We start from the raw sequence: 12,687 nt of genomic DNA, 5'->3' as shown, positions 1-12,687 counted from the left end.
CATGATTAAAAACATTTTTTGAATAATGACAAAGAATTTCTAAACATGAAAGAATATCAGTGGCTATACCTTATAACCAATATTTGAAATTGAATGGGTAAGCTTTATTGCCAGTCTTCCTTTTATTAAAAAAAATCCATTTATTGGTTCCATGTGAAGTCACGACTTGTTTTGTTTGGGAATGAGTCCTTACTGCAACTAAGCATAAAAAAATATCTTCCATAATTGGAGCATGACCTGCATTACCGAGTAAAGAGTTGGTAAAAATCCTCAAAGCGTTGGGGATTTGTTTTTTCTTAAAAACAAAAAAACAAGAAAACATTCTTTTTATACAAGTGTTGTAGTTCTTTGTGAAATTGTCAATAAGTTAGAGGTTATACTCCCTGGCAAATGCCTTGAGTATGGTTTTCTGTGTAGCTAATGTAGTATAGATCTGTATATTTAACAGTTAGGATGGATATGGGGTTAATACAGGTTTCTGAGGTTTAAACTAACATGATTGTGTTCTGGAATAGAGTTCCTCCTCTACTCTCAGATGAGCAGAGTGAACGCCCATTGGCTGGCCAGAATTCTCTTTATTTAAAAAAAAAACTACTTGTTCACAAAGGTAAATGTTGAATCCAGAAATGTATTTTAAAGTCTACATATATAGTATCATGACCAACTGTGTCTATGTAAGAAACACAAAAGTCGGTTCAACATTTTAAAACTCATATAATTCACACATTAACTAGAGGAAAAATGTATATAATCATTTTATTAGATGAAGACAAACACTAAATAAAGTTGAACAGTTATTCGTGGTAAAAAGTTTATTAAGCTAGAAATACATAGGAACTTTCTTAACTTGTTATGTGAGGCTAACAAAAGTCTCTATCAATCATCATATTTAGTGGTCAAATGTTAAAATCAAGAATTTCCTTTAAAATTAGGAATATTTTTAACATTTCACCACTAAATGTTTTTTTTTAAATTTATTTATTTATTTATTCTTGGCTGCACTGGGTCTTCGTTGCTGCATGCGGGCTTTCTCTAGTTGCGGTGAGCAGGGGCTACTGTTTGTTGTGGTGCACGGGCTCTAGGCACGCAGGCTTCAGTAGTTGTGGCTCACGGGCCTAGTTGCTCCGCGGCATGTGGGATGTTCCCGTACCAGGGCTCGAACCCGTGTCCCCTGCATTGGCAGGAGGATTCTTAACCACTGTGCCAGCAGGGAAGTCCCCCACTAAATGTTTATTACCACATCTATTCAATGTTATCCTAGAGGTCCTAGCAAGTAGTAGACAAGCAAAAGAGATTTAAAAAATATAAGGAGTGAAAAAAGGCAAAACTATCATTATTCACAGATAATAAAATTGAATACATAAAAAAATTCGAGTCTACAGGTCATTACAATTAAGAATTTAGCAGGGTGGATGGCTCTTAGAATCATAAGACATCAGTCAACTCTGACAAAAAACGTAATTTTTTAAAATATAAATTTATTTATTTATTTATTTTTGGCTGTATTGGGTCTTCGTTGCTGCACGCGGGCTTTCTCTAGTTGCGGTGAACGGGGGCTACTCTTCGTTGCGGTGCGCGGGCTTCTCATTGCAGTGGCTTCTCTTGCTGCAGAGCACCGGCTCTAGGCGCACGGGCTTCAGTACTTGTGGTTTGCGGACTCTAGAGTGCAGGCTCAGTAGTTTTGGCGCACGGGCTTAGTTGCTCCGTGGCGTGTGGGATCTTCCTGGACCAGGGCTTGAACCTGTGTCCCCTGCATTGGCAGGCGGATTCTTAACCACGGCACCACCAGGGAAGTCCCAAAAAACGTAATTTTTTACAAGCTACCATTTATGATAGCAACAAAAAATATAAGGTAGCTAGTATGAATTTAACAAAAGAAGCTCAAGACCCATGAAAAGACATTCAAGAAGACCCATATAAATCAAAAGAGATAGGAAGCCTCAATATTGTAAAAATGACATTATGCCAAATTAATCTATGTATTCCATACAGTTTCCATCAGAATTTGAACAGGGTTGTTTTTTTTTTTGGAACATGACAAGTTGTTTCTAAAATGTAGGTGGAAGAACAACTTGGCCCAGAATAGTCAAGATACTCCTGAAGAAAACCAAGGTGAGGGAACTTGTTCTTTCAGATGCTGAGATTCATTGTAAAGCAATAGTATTAAGACAGTGTGGTGTAATCTCAGCAATTGACAAGTAGACCAGTGCAACAGACTAGAGTCCGGAAACAGACTGATCCATTCATGTTAGTTTGAGAATGATACAAAACTGACACTGCAGATTAGTGGGGCAAGGATGGACTAACAAATGGCTGGGAAAATTGACGATTCAAATGGAAAAAAATGAAATTGGATCTGACCTCATACCATTCATGAAATAGATTTAAAATGGATTGTAGTCTCAAATATGAAAGGCAACATTTATAACTTTTAGAAGAAAATGTAGGAGAATGCTTATGTGATTTCTTATTTAACACAAAAAAATCCAAATCATAAGAAAAGTTTGATAAATTTGACCACAGTAATATTAAGAAAATCTGATCATGAAAAGATACTATAAAAACATAGAAAGAGAAGCCAAAAATTGAGAGAAGATATTTACAGCCCATGTAACTAAGAAAAAAGATTGTTATCGTTATCCAGAATATACTTAAAACTTACCCCAATCATAAGAAAATACAACTAACATAATAGAAAAAGTGGACAAAACACATAAGCAATCTGTTCACAAAAGAGGAAACCCAAAGATTGGTGAACATAAATAAACATTCAACCTCATTAATAAAAATAAAATGATTGGCAAAGATAAAGTTTCACAGTAATATGTGATAGCCAGTATGCAGGGGAAAAAAAGAAAACTCATACAACTATTTTGTTAAAACAATTTGATATTATCTAGTAAAATGGAAGATGTACAAATTCTATGGCCCAATAAGTTCACTTCTGCATATATGTATGCTCTCCAGAAATTCTTGCTGTGTACCAGGAGACGTGTTAAAAAATGCACAGCAACATCATTCATAATAGCTACAGTAAAAAGTTAATTAATTCTAGTCAAACCTTTCAACATAATGTTGAGCAAACAAAAAAAAATGATTTGAAGAATATTATGTACAGTTCATTACCAAGTATATAAAGTTTAAAAGCAAGCAAAATTAATCAGTATTTTCTTTAGAGATACTTTTGTGGAATAACTAGGAGAAAAAAACAGGGGTTACAACTAGGAACGGGACATAGAGAGGGCTTCAAAAGTACTAATTTTGTTTCTTAGGCTTGATAGTAGGTACATGGGTGTCTTTTTTTTCCCCCTTCTATTTCTATATGACTTACATATATGGTATACTTTTTTGCATAAATAAAATATTTTAAAATAAAAAAAATTAAGTAGCATAATTAAAAGATGAGAATGAGAAAAACCACAAAAGATTTTTAGGCTTAAAATATTAGTTTAAGATTTGTAAGAAAAAAAAAAGCCAGCACCAGCCAGACATTTACATCGATAAGGAAGTTCCTGAGGTCTTTGGACTCCTCCAAGAAATTATTTTCTGCTGAGGCTGTAACTATGTGTTGTCTTTGTGTTTCCCTGAGCCCTCAATGTTAGTGGCTCTTTTCTGCTACCTGTGGATATGAGGCCAGGCCAGACTCCTACCACCGCATCTGATTTATTTCCTGATAGAGTCTGAGAGTACATTAAACATTCACTTTTAGCACTGGAACCCAGAATTTTAAAAGAAGGTTAAAGACATGATTAAAGTCAGAATTCATGAAATGGAAAGTTATTAAAAGGAAAGTGAATGCTTACACTACATCATCAGGAGTGTCTTATACAAGAGCATGAGATACAGAGCAGTGAAGTAATTATTCCATGCTGTCATGTTGTGTAGTTCTAAATTGGGGCAGGGGAAAATTCTTGACTAGATTCAAGCTTTCTTTATCATGCCTATAGATATAATTTTTTGGTAAACTTTCACAATTTTTATTTTTCCTGAACAGATTATTTTCAGTAATTTTTAAAAAAGTTTATTTATTTTTGGCTGTGTTGGGTTTTCATTGTTGCGGCGAGCGGGGGCTACTCTTTGTTGCGGTGCGCAGGCTTCTCACTGCGGTGGCTTCTCTTGTTGCAGAGCACAGGCTCTAGGTGTGTGGGCTTTAGCAGTTGCAGCGTGTGAACTCAGTAGCAGTGCGCGGGCTCTAGAGCGAAGGCTCAGTAGTTGTGGTGCACGGACTTAGTTGCTCCGTGGCGTGTGGGATCTTCCCGGACCAGGGCTCAAACCCGTGTCCCCTGCATTGGCAGGCGGATTCTTAACCACTGCACCACCAGGGAAGTCCCTTCAGTAACTCTTGATCCCCAATAAGTAATTTTGACCATGAAATATTATTGAATTGCACTAATCAAAGGTTGAACATTCCCAGTAAATCACTGTGGAAAATTTTAATGAACAAGCCAAATGAATGAGAAATCAATACTTATTGATTGTTTTCTGGCATATCATTAAAGCCAAAATCTGTTCTCTTACTCAAAAAGCAAAGCACCTAAATTGCCTGTCTAGTTTTGTGCAAGTTTTGCATCTGTCTATGTGTAAGCCATTAAGACTTTTGTTGACAAATCAATGAGGCATTCAAAAGGAGGTATTTAGTTGCAAAACGGCAACTTTCCTTGGTTCATATTTCTCACTGCATCTTCATAAGTTCACAGAAGTCACCAGACCCTTCACTCATACTGAGAATATGTATTAGTGCTAGAAGAGATCCAAAGTTGTTTTGATGGAAAGCAAGTTATTTTTTCAGAAGCTAAGTAATTTTCTGTTCATTTTAGGAAAAGTGAGCTACTTCATATTTTATTTTGGCTTTTGAGTATTTTGGCTTTTGAATAAAATTCAATAAAAATAAAATTTTATTCAAAAGCCAATTGAACTGTAAAGGTAGATTATGATCTTCTGGAAGTCAAGACAATTTTAACCCAAATGTGGAATATAGCTCCTTTTCAAGGAAACGTCACAAGATAGCTGTGTTTTGAAGTGTTTCTTATATTTTATAAATATGCTCTGGTTCACCATGGAATCCTAATTTTATAGATTGGAAGACAGCATATGATTATGCTAAGGTAAGCTGATTAAACGAATAGGCTGGGAAATCAGGGTGGAGGGATATAAAAGTAGGAAGGAGAAGATGCTGCATGGAGTGGTTTGTATATGAAGTATGTGCTGGGGGTTCCTGTAGATTATTTAAGATTTCACTTAAGATTTCTACCAGCCAAGAGGGAAACACAGTCAACCATGGGGTCACAGCATCTACAGAGTTAAAACTCGAACGATGAACAGCTATTTCTGGAATTAGGACCAGAAAATTCTCTTGTGTGCATGGTTCTGAACAGTCTGCCAACCATATTGTTCCAGTAGTTATAGTACTGAGATCCTTAAGGTTTTTTCTGTTAATGTGGGGCACAGACATCAAGTTATAACTGAATTCTCTTAGGTGGACATGAAGTAATGTTCTACTTCAATACTGTGCCCTGATTATTTCTGAGACCTATAGGAAATTCCACTTATGAGGAAAGTTAGGAAAAATTAGAACGTATTTGAAAATTTGAAACTGAAAACTCTGTTGCTTGTGAGTTTTCTGATGAAACAGAAGGGTTTGGGGCACCAAAAAGTCATTCTGATTTTTATTTTAGTTTTAATGTTTGATTTGTTCAAGTTACATGATCAAAAACCTAGTTCTTTACATTTTAAAACTTGATTTGCAAATCACTGCTAAGTGATCTTTGAATAATATTTAGTTCCTATTTACAGATGTAGCTAATTGAACATCTACAAACATTTAAAATTGCATTTATAAATTTGTTATATTTGATTTCCTTTTTAAGTACTATTGTTAGCAACCGACAGTCTTTGCAAGTACTTAAGAAGTTCTTATACATCTGTTCTATTAAACTTACAAGTATTGTGATCTTTAAGTTTTCTTAAATCTTCTAATGCTGTATTATGCAACTCAGTCTTCCTCTAGTCAAAAGATACTTTCCCATTTAGGAAGCCAACAACTATCACCTCAGGTTACTTAGGTTATTTTCTACCAAAGACATAAAATCTGAGTTCTTCCCATACTAATCAAGGAAGATGTTATGTCACAGTATGTAATTTGGGGACTTGCCTAACTAGCATGCTTGGAATTACTAATATCCAGAGATTATTGACAGAAAAACTGATTAGATTCCTATAAGCAACCCTGAGTGAGAATACAGAAGCTTGTTTATTGTTGTCATGTCAAAGACACTATAGTGTTAAGAAAAGGATATTCACATAAACCACCTGCCTAGACCCAAGCTCTGACATGACTTCATAGTCCTACTCACAGAAGTCTGCAGTTCCCAGCCGGTTTGCCCATTTGATTTGATTTTACATTTCTTCAAATTTTGGGTAGTGCAGATCTTTTCTATCAGAGTCTAAAGACAGCTTACAATGAAGGAGTCCGAAGATATTTAAATGCCCTGTTGTCTAAATCTCAATTCTGTATCCCTTTATATTCTCATAATCAAGCAACTCTTACAAGTATTTCAAATGATATATGATGGAATTTAGTTTTTTATATAGTTTTTTTCTGACTTGTAGTCACTTCTTCCATGGGTAGTCTAGCCTAGTGGCATTACTAAAGAGTCATTCCTGAGATCTGAACTGTAGAAATGATCCCTGAAAGTATAGTCTCAAGAGATATAGACAGCAAAATTTGGACCTCTCTCCCCTTTGAGAATAGGAGTGTAGGTTGACTGTAAGCTGAAGAAGGCTAAGTTAAATATCAGACTGCACTGGAGAAGCACTACATTAAAACAAATTACCAAATTATGTTTCAAAACCATACAGATAGTTTTGAGATTGCATTTATTCATAAATAGGTAAAGAATTCCTCAATGTTTTTCAAAGATTAGCAAATGAAATGTATAGTTCATACAACAATAAACTCAGACCTAATTTAAAAATTAAGAAACAGCAATAATCTTCTGCTTGTTCTAAGATAGTAAGAAATCAAATCAGCCTCCTAAAATTTCATAAATACTACTTGGGATACAAAATTTATCAGGTTTTGGGTGGTTATAAAGAAATCGACTATTAATAGAGTTGAGAGTGAGAGTTGCCCATGGATGGGTTCCTAACCAAAGTGCTATCGTAAGATGAGCTGAAGTTGTATAACTTGGTCTCAAATTACCGTGTGTGATTCAGTACATCCTCCCCATACAATACTGAAACAAAGTAGTAACTGGAAGGAAACTAAACTATAGGGCCCTTATTTAGTCCCAATCACCTGGCAGTAAAATAGCAAGGCAGGCAAACAGTCTCCATAGATGTGATGAAAGAACAGCCATCTCACATGGGGCAGGCTGACAGTCACAGGGATTTTGACAGAGTATCCCGGGCTGATACCAACATCTGATAATCCTGAGTCCTAGAACACTAGAGCTATCAGATTAGAATGGAATTAAGATGTCTGTAAAAGTAAATTTACTGAATATGTGTTTTTTTCTTTCTTATTAATTTTAACTGCATAAGTAATGTATAGATTTTTTTTTAAATACCTAATGCAAAAAACAAACAAACAAATTAAACGTTACAAATAAGACTAAAGTACCTGTTGACCAACATCTCCAAATCTAATATCTTCTCTGGAGGTAACCACCATTATCAGTATGAAGTATATCTTTCCAGCTTGCTTGCTATGCAATTATATGCATATATTTACTGTTGGAAAAATGTATTTTATGTTGCTGGGTTTTTTTAATATTTAAAATGAATATACACGTTGTTCTGCACCTTGCTTTAGTCACTTAAGAATATCTTGCTAATCGTTTTATGTCAGTAAATAAAGACATTTGTTGAGTGCTTATAATGTACTCTTTCAAGCATTTGTATATCTATTTAATGCATTTAGTCTTCATGACAATGCAGTTATTATTATGTTGTTATTATCATGCCCATTTTAGCAGCTGAGGATTCTGAGGGAAAGAGAGATTAGAGAAATTGCCCAATTTAGTGACAGAGCCACCGTTTTGGGTTCTGTTCAAGGAAGACTAACTCCAGGTCTCCTCTCACGGCAACTATTTTACACCGCCTCTCTGAGGTACATTAGCCTACCTCTGAATGCGGTGTGTATCAACCCAAAGCCCCATGGGTCCATCTTTTGCGAACTTGCAGTGACTGAACGATATGCAGATACTGTTCAAGTTTAAAGATGCCACCGAGTGCCTCATTATGCTCGGCATTTCGGTTGATAATAGCACAAGCCAGGCAGTGTGATGGTATAAGGTGTGTGTGACTGTCTTTGAGGAGAATAATGCACGTAAGAATGCGGAGCAGACCCCATTGTTATGCTGCACCATTCCCCTACTTCCCTCGCAGCCTATGTCTGATCTGTGAGCAGCATTCCATTTACATCAAAAATAACGTCAATCTAGTGAAAGAACTGAATGACTCAGAGCATTACTGTAGAGAACTGGTCTCTGTGTAATATGATCTATAACATCCTAATTTCACAGAACATTTTTCATAACAGCTGCTAAAATTGTGATCGAATCCATTAACTTCTTTTAAAGGATCCAATGTGAAGCAATATTGAAGCTAGACTTAAAATGCAGGTGTACTGAGGTGGAGTCCCACCCACTCAAACCTGCATTATCGTTAGCTACTTCATACCTTTTCTGCATCTGTCTGTCTATATTTATTGATCCACTTGTGTCTGCTCTTCTTTTGTATTTCTAGCTGCATTTGAGTCAGAGATAGGCTATTTCAGAGTCTGGAGGGTCTGAAAGAAAGAACAGAGAAGAAAGGAGAGAGGAAAAGGAAGTTTTCCTCTAATTCTAATGGACAGCAGAACAAGATACACTGGAGACAAGGGGTAGAGGAAGAACCCAGGGTCTTGCGTTTATGAAAGTAGTGTTATGCTATGCTATTGATTAAGATCTCTGTAGAGAATGAATGACAGTGAGAGAACGTGGCCACCGAAGCCCTTACATTGAGCAGCTCATAACTTAGAAATGTTGACCCAGTTGGATTTCTCCTGCCACATCGTCATCCACAAAAGTGACAGCTAATTTTTCTATGTAAGAATTTTATTCCTTGGATAAATACAAAGTCAAATAAAATCCCTCCATTTTATTTTTTCTTCTGATGCTATATCCTTCTGGGAATTTGTAAAGTTAGCCCTTGACATGTATTTTTGTTTGGAACGTAGAGTAAGACTAAAAGGAAGTTTCGAAGAAGGTGGAAGGTGACTTGTGAAATTTCCTTTCAGACTTGAGAGTGTCCTTCTAGAAAGAGGATAGGCTTCTGAGGACTGAGCTCTATCCAGTCTTCCACAGATTAACTGATAAAGTCAGTACACAAGTTAGTGACCTGTGAGCCTTGGTTTTCCTACCTGAGAAAAAAGGCTGGGCCAGAATCCCTAAGGTTCGTTTGAATTATAATATTCTGATTCTTATATGACATGATTGAAAAATATAGCTTCTAGTGGTCGTTAGATCACCCTTCTAGTTACCCAGCAGCATAATCCTGTACACATTTTCCTTCTCTCTCACACTAATGCTCCTGAGGGGGTTGTTACTTGCGGTGTCTTTAGTAGTTGCTTCCTCTGGACAGCCATTTCTTCCAACTTCCTTCTGGTGTAAGAGTTGTTGAAGTGAAAGTCCTCAGCTCCATTCCAGTTTTATAGATCTTAAAAAAATTTTTTTTCCTCAGGATGGGAATACAGATTACTGATTTATAATCCATTAATCACTGCTGTAAAGAGGTCCTGAGATCTTTGTTTTCAGGCCCTCAAAAATTGTTAATTGGATGTGATGTGTTGTTGGCCACTTGGATAATGGATTTAAAGCACTGCTTCTCAGACTGCAGCTAACTTCATGTTTAATAGGTATCATTACATGTGTGCGCTCCAGCGGTTTGCACCCAGTCAGTGCTAGCTGATGATAAAGCAAGCATACAAGATTGCCATTTGGGGGGTGTCCAACACCAGGACCAGGCGAATTACTGCATAGTAATGGGGCAGAAGCCCCAGAATAATTTTCTATACTCTCAACCCTGCTGATAAGCAGTTCTCACGTTCCCTCACTTTATTTGTTCAGCACCTAGTGATGAGGTAGCTACTGCAATCCTGGATGTTATATACTATGCTGGGTCCTCCAGAGTTAGGTCTCTATTGCAAAAGGAACCATGTTTACGAAAGTAGAATGAGCTTCCTGCTTGGTTCTTTTTGTCACCGGGTAACCAAAGTTGTTACTAAACCAACCAAAGAAGAAATCATCTGAGAAATAATTTTTCTATAGTTTTCAACGTCTTCCTTTTTTATGCTCTTCCACATATGTGGAAGATTAATAACATTTCATAACAACATATTGGAGAAGTGAATTTTCTAGACTAGTCACATCATTTGTGAATTGACAGCTGAACACACTGAACTCTAATTGCATTAAAATCTTATTCTAATAATTTGTTCAACACTAGCTAAATTGGAGTGTACAGACTAGTGGCCTAGGAGTCAAAAAACTAGAATACGTAGTCACGGCAGCTCATAAACTAGCTATGTGGATGAGGACAAGACAGTCAAGTTCTCTGAGCTTCAGGAGAGGAAAAAATATACTTGACTGCTCTGTCTTTTGGGGCTGTTGTGAGGAACAAATGAGATGATGTATGTGACAGTGCTTGGTGTTATAAAATGTACAGTCTAAATATGAGATAGATAAGTTGTAAGATGTGTGTGTATGGCAGTATATCTAATTATATTATTGCATTCCTCCATGTGGTATTTCCACTTTTTATATGTAAACAAGAGCTGGTGAAGTTGATTCTCTCCCAGTTATCACAACTCCTAATGGGCAGCTACAAGTTCAGATTTTATTGAAAAGAGGAAATTAAAGTGATCAAGGTGATTATTTTTTCTTCATTGACATGTAAAAAAGAAAGGGACTACTGATAGAAAATATTTAGCTGTCTTTAAATATACTTGAATGGTCTGACTTTTCTGAATATCCACTTTTCTTTCAAGAAAGCAAAGGCAAATGAAGTGAAAAGGCAAACCTTCTGTACATATTGTTATTCAGTGGATGTATCTCTCAGGGAAAAATATATTTAATTTTATTTGTTAGAACCATATACCAAGTGCTAAGTTCCATAGATAAGAAAGGTACAACCTGAGGTGCTTCCTTGTTTTGCTTTTATAATATAATATATTTAGAACATAATAATACTTCATAATATTTAATACTGTGAAAAGAATTTCCTGGGGTAATGCTACTGTGAGAAATTGTTTTACTCTATTAATATCAGTACATATTAATATTTTCTACAACTCAGTTATTTGCTTTATTCTTAATAATTTAAATCCAAGAAGCACTTGATTATTAATTTCTTGAGCATTATGACTTCATTTAATGACTGCCGCTCTGAAAAGGTAAAATAGGATTAATGACCAAACTTCATTATTTCTAAGGAGTGGCTACATATGCAAGTGTAAGGAGCAGTAGCATTCCAAATAAATTCAACTAGGGGAACACTTTTACTCAGCCAGTGCCTATTCAGCCAGTGTTCATGGGTAACCTACCCTCTTCCCTTTTAGAATGGCAACTTTTGAGTCCTGACTTAGACTCTGGGCAGCAAGATTAAGGGTGGGGAGAGGCAGACTAAAGAGAACCACAGTGGTTTCTCCCTCTAGCCTTTACCAGGCCATTTTGTGTGTGTTCCACTTCACTCTTTTTTTCTTTGAGTCTTTTTATTTAAAGACTTAAACACTTTCCTTTGAAAAATCAGTGTAGTTTCTGGTGGGGAGAGAAGATATACAGGAAAAAAAAAATGAGACAAAGACGCATACGCATAACTTGGAATATAAACTTAAAAGTTAATAAAAGGAAATTGGGGAGCGGTATTTCTTTTAACTTTTCAGCTCTTTTACTTTATTTATCTTGCAGTTTTATTGAGATATAATTGACACAGCACTGTATACGTTTAAGGCATACAGCATAATAATTTGACTTACATAAATCATGAAATGATTATCACAGTAAGTTTAGTGAATGTCCATCATCTCACATAGATACAAAGTAAAAGAAAAAGAGAAAAAAATATTTTTTCCTTGTGATGAGAACTCTTAGGATTTACTCTCTTAACTGTCATATATAACATACAGCAGTGTTAATTATATCTATCATGTTGTACATTACATCCCTAGTACTTATTTATCTTATAGCTGAAGTTTGTACCTTTAACTACCTTCATCTAATTCCCCCTTCTCCCACCCCCACCTCTGGTAACCACAGATCTGATCCCTTTTTTCTGTGAGTTTGTTTGTTTGGTTGGTTGGGGTTTTTTTTTGAAGTATAATTGACCTACAACACTATGTTAGTTCCTGTTGCACAACATAGCAATTTGATATTTTTATACATTACAAAGTGATCACCACAGTAAGTCTGTTTACCATCTGTTACTATACAAAGATATTATGCTATTGTTGACTGTATTCCCCACTCTGTACATTTTATCCCCATGATTCATTTATTTTGTAACTGGAAGCTTGTACTGCTTAATCTCCCTCACCTATTTCACTCATTTCCATATCCCTTCCTCTCTGGCCACCACCTGTTTGTTCTCTGTATCTAAGACTCTGTTTCTCTTTTGTTGTGTTTGTTCATTTGTTTTGTTTTTTAGATT

General features: G+C 35.9%; 1 protein-coding gene across 3 annotated transcripts in view; it reads left to right on the top strand.

The window, feature by feature from the left end:
* PPP1R9A (protein phosphatase 1 regulatory subunit 9A) overlaps window positions 1-12,687 on the top strand; it is a 320,149-nt gene that overhangs the window by 271,180 nt on the left and 36,282 nt on the right. The window lies entirely within an intron of this gene.

This window comes from Eubalaena glacialis, chromosome 8 (genome assembly GCF_028564815.1).
Source record: "Eubalaena glacialis isolate mEubGla1 chromosome 8, mEubGla1.1.hap2.+ XY, whole genome shotgun sequence".
In the NCBI taxonomy this organism is placed as follows: Eukaryota; Metazoa; Chordata; class Mammalia; order Artiodactyla; family Balaenidae; genus Eubalaena; species Eubalaena glacialis.
Note: the sequence above shows the minus strand (reverse complement) of the source record. Positions and strands in the feature narration are given on the sequence as shown.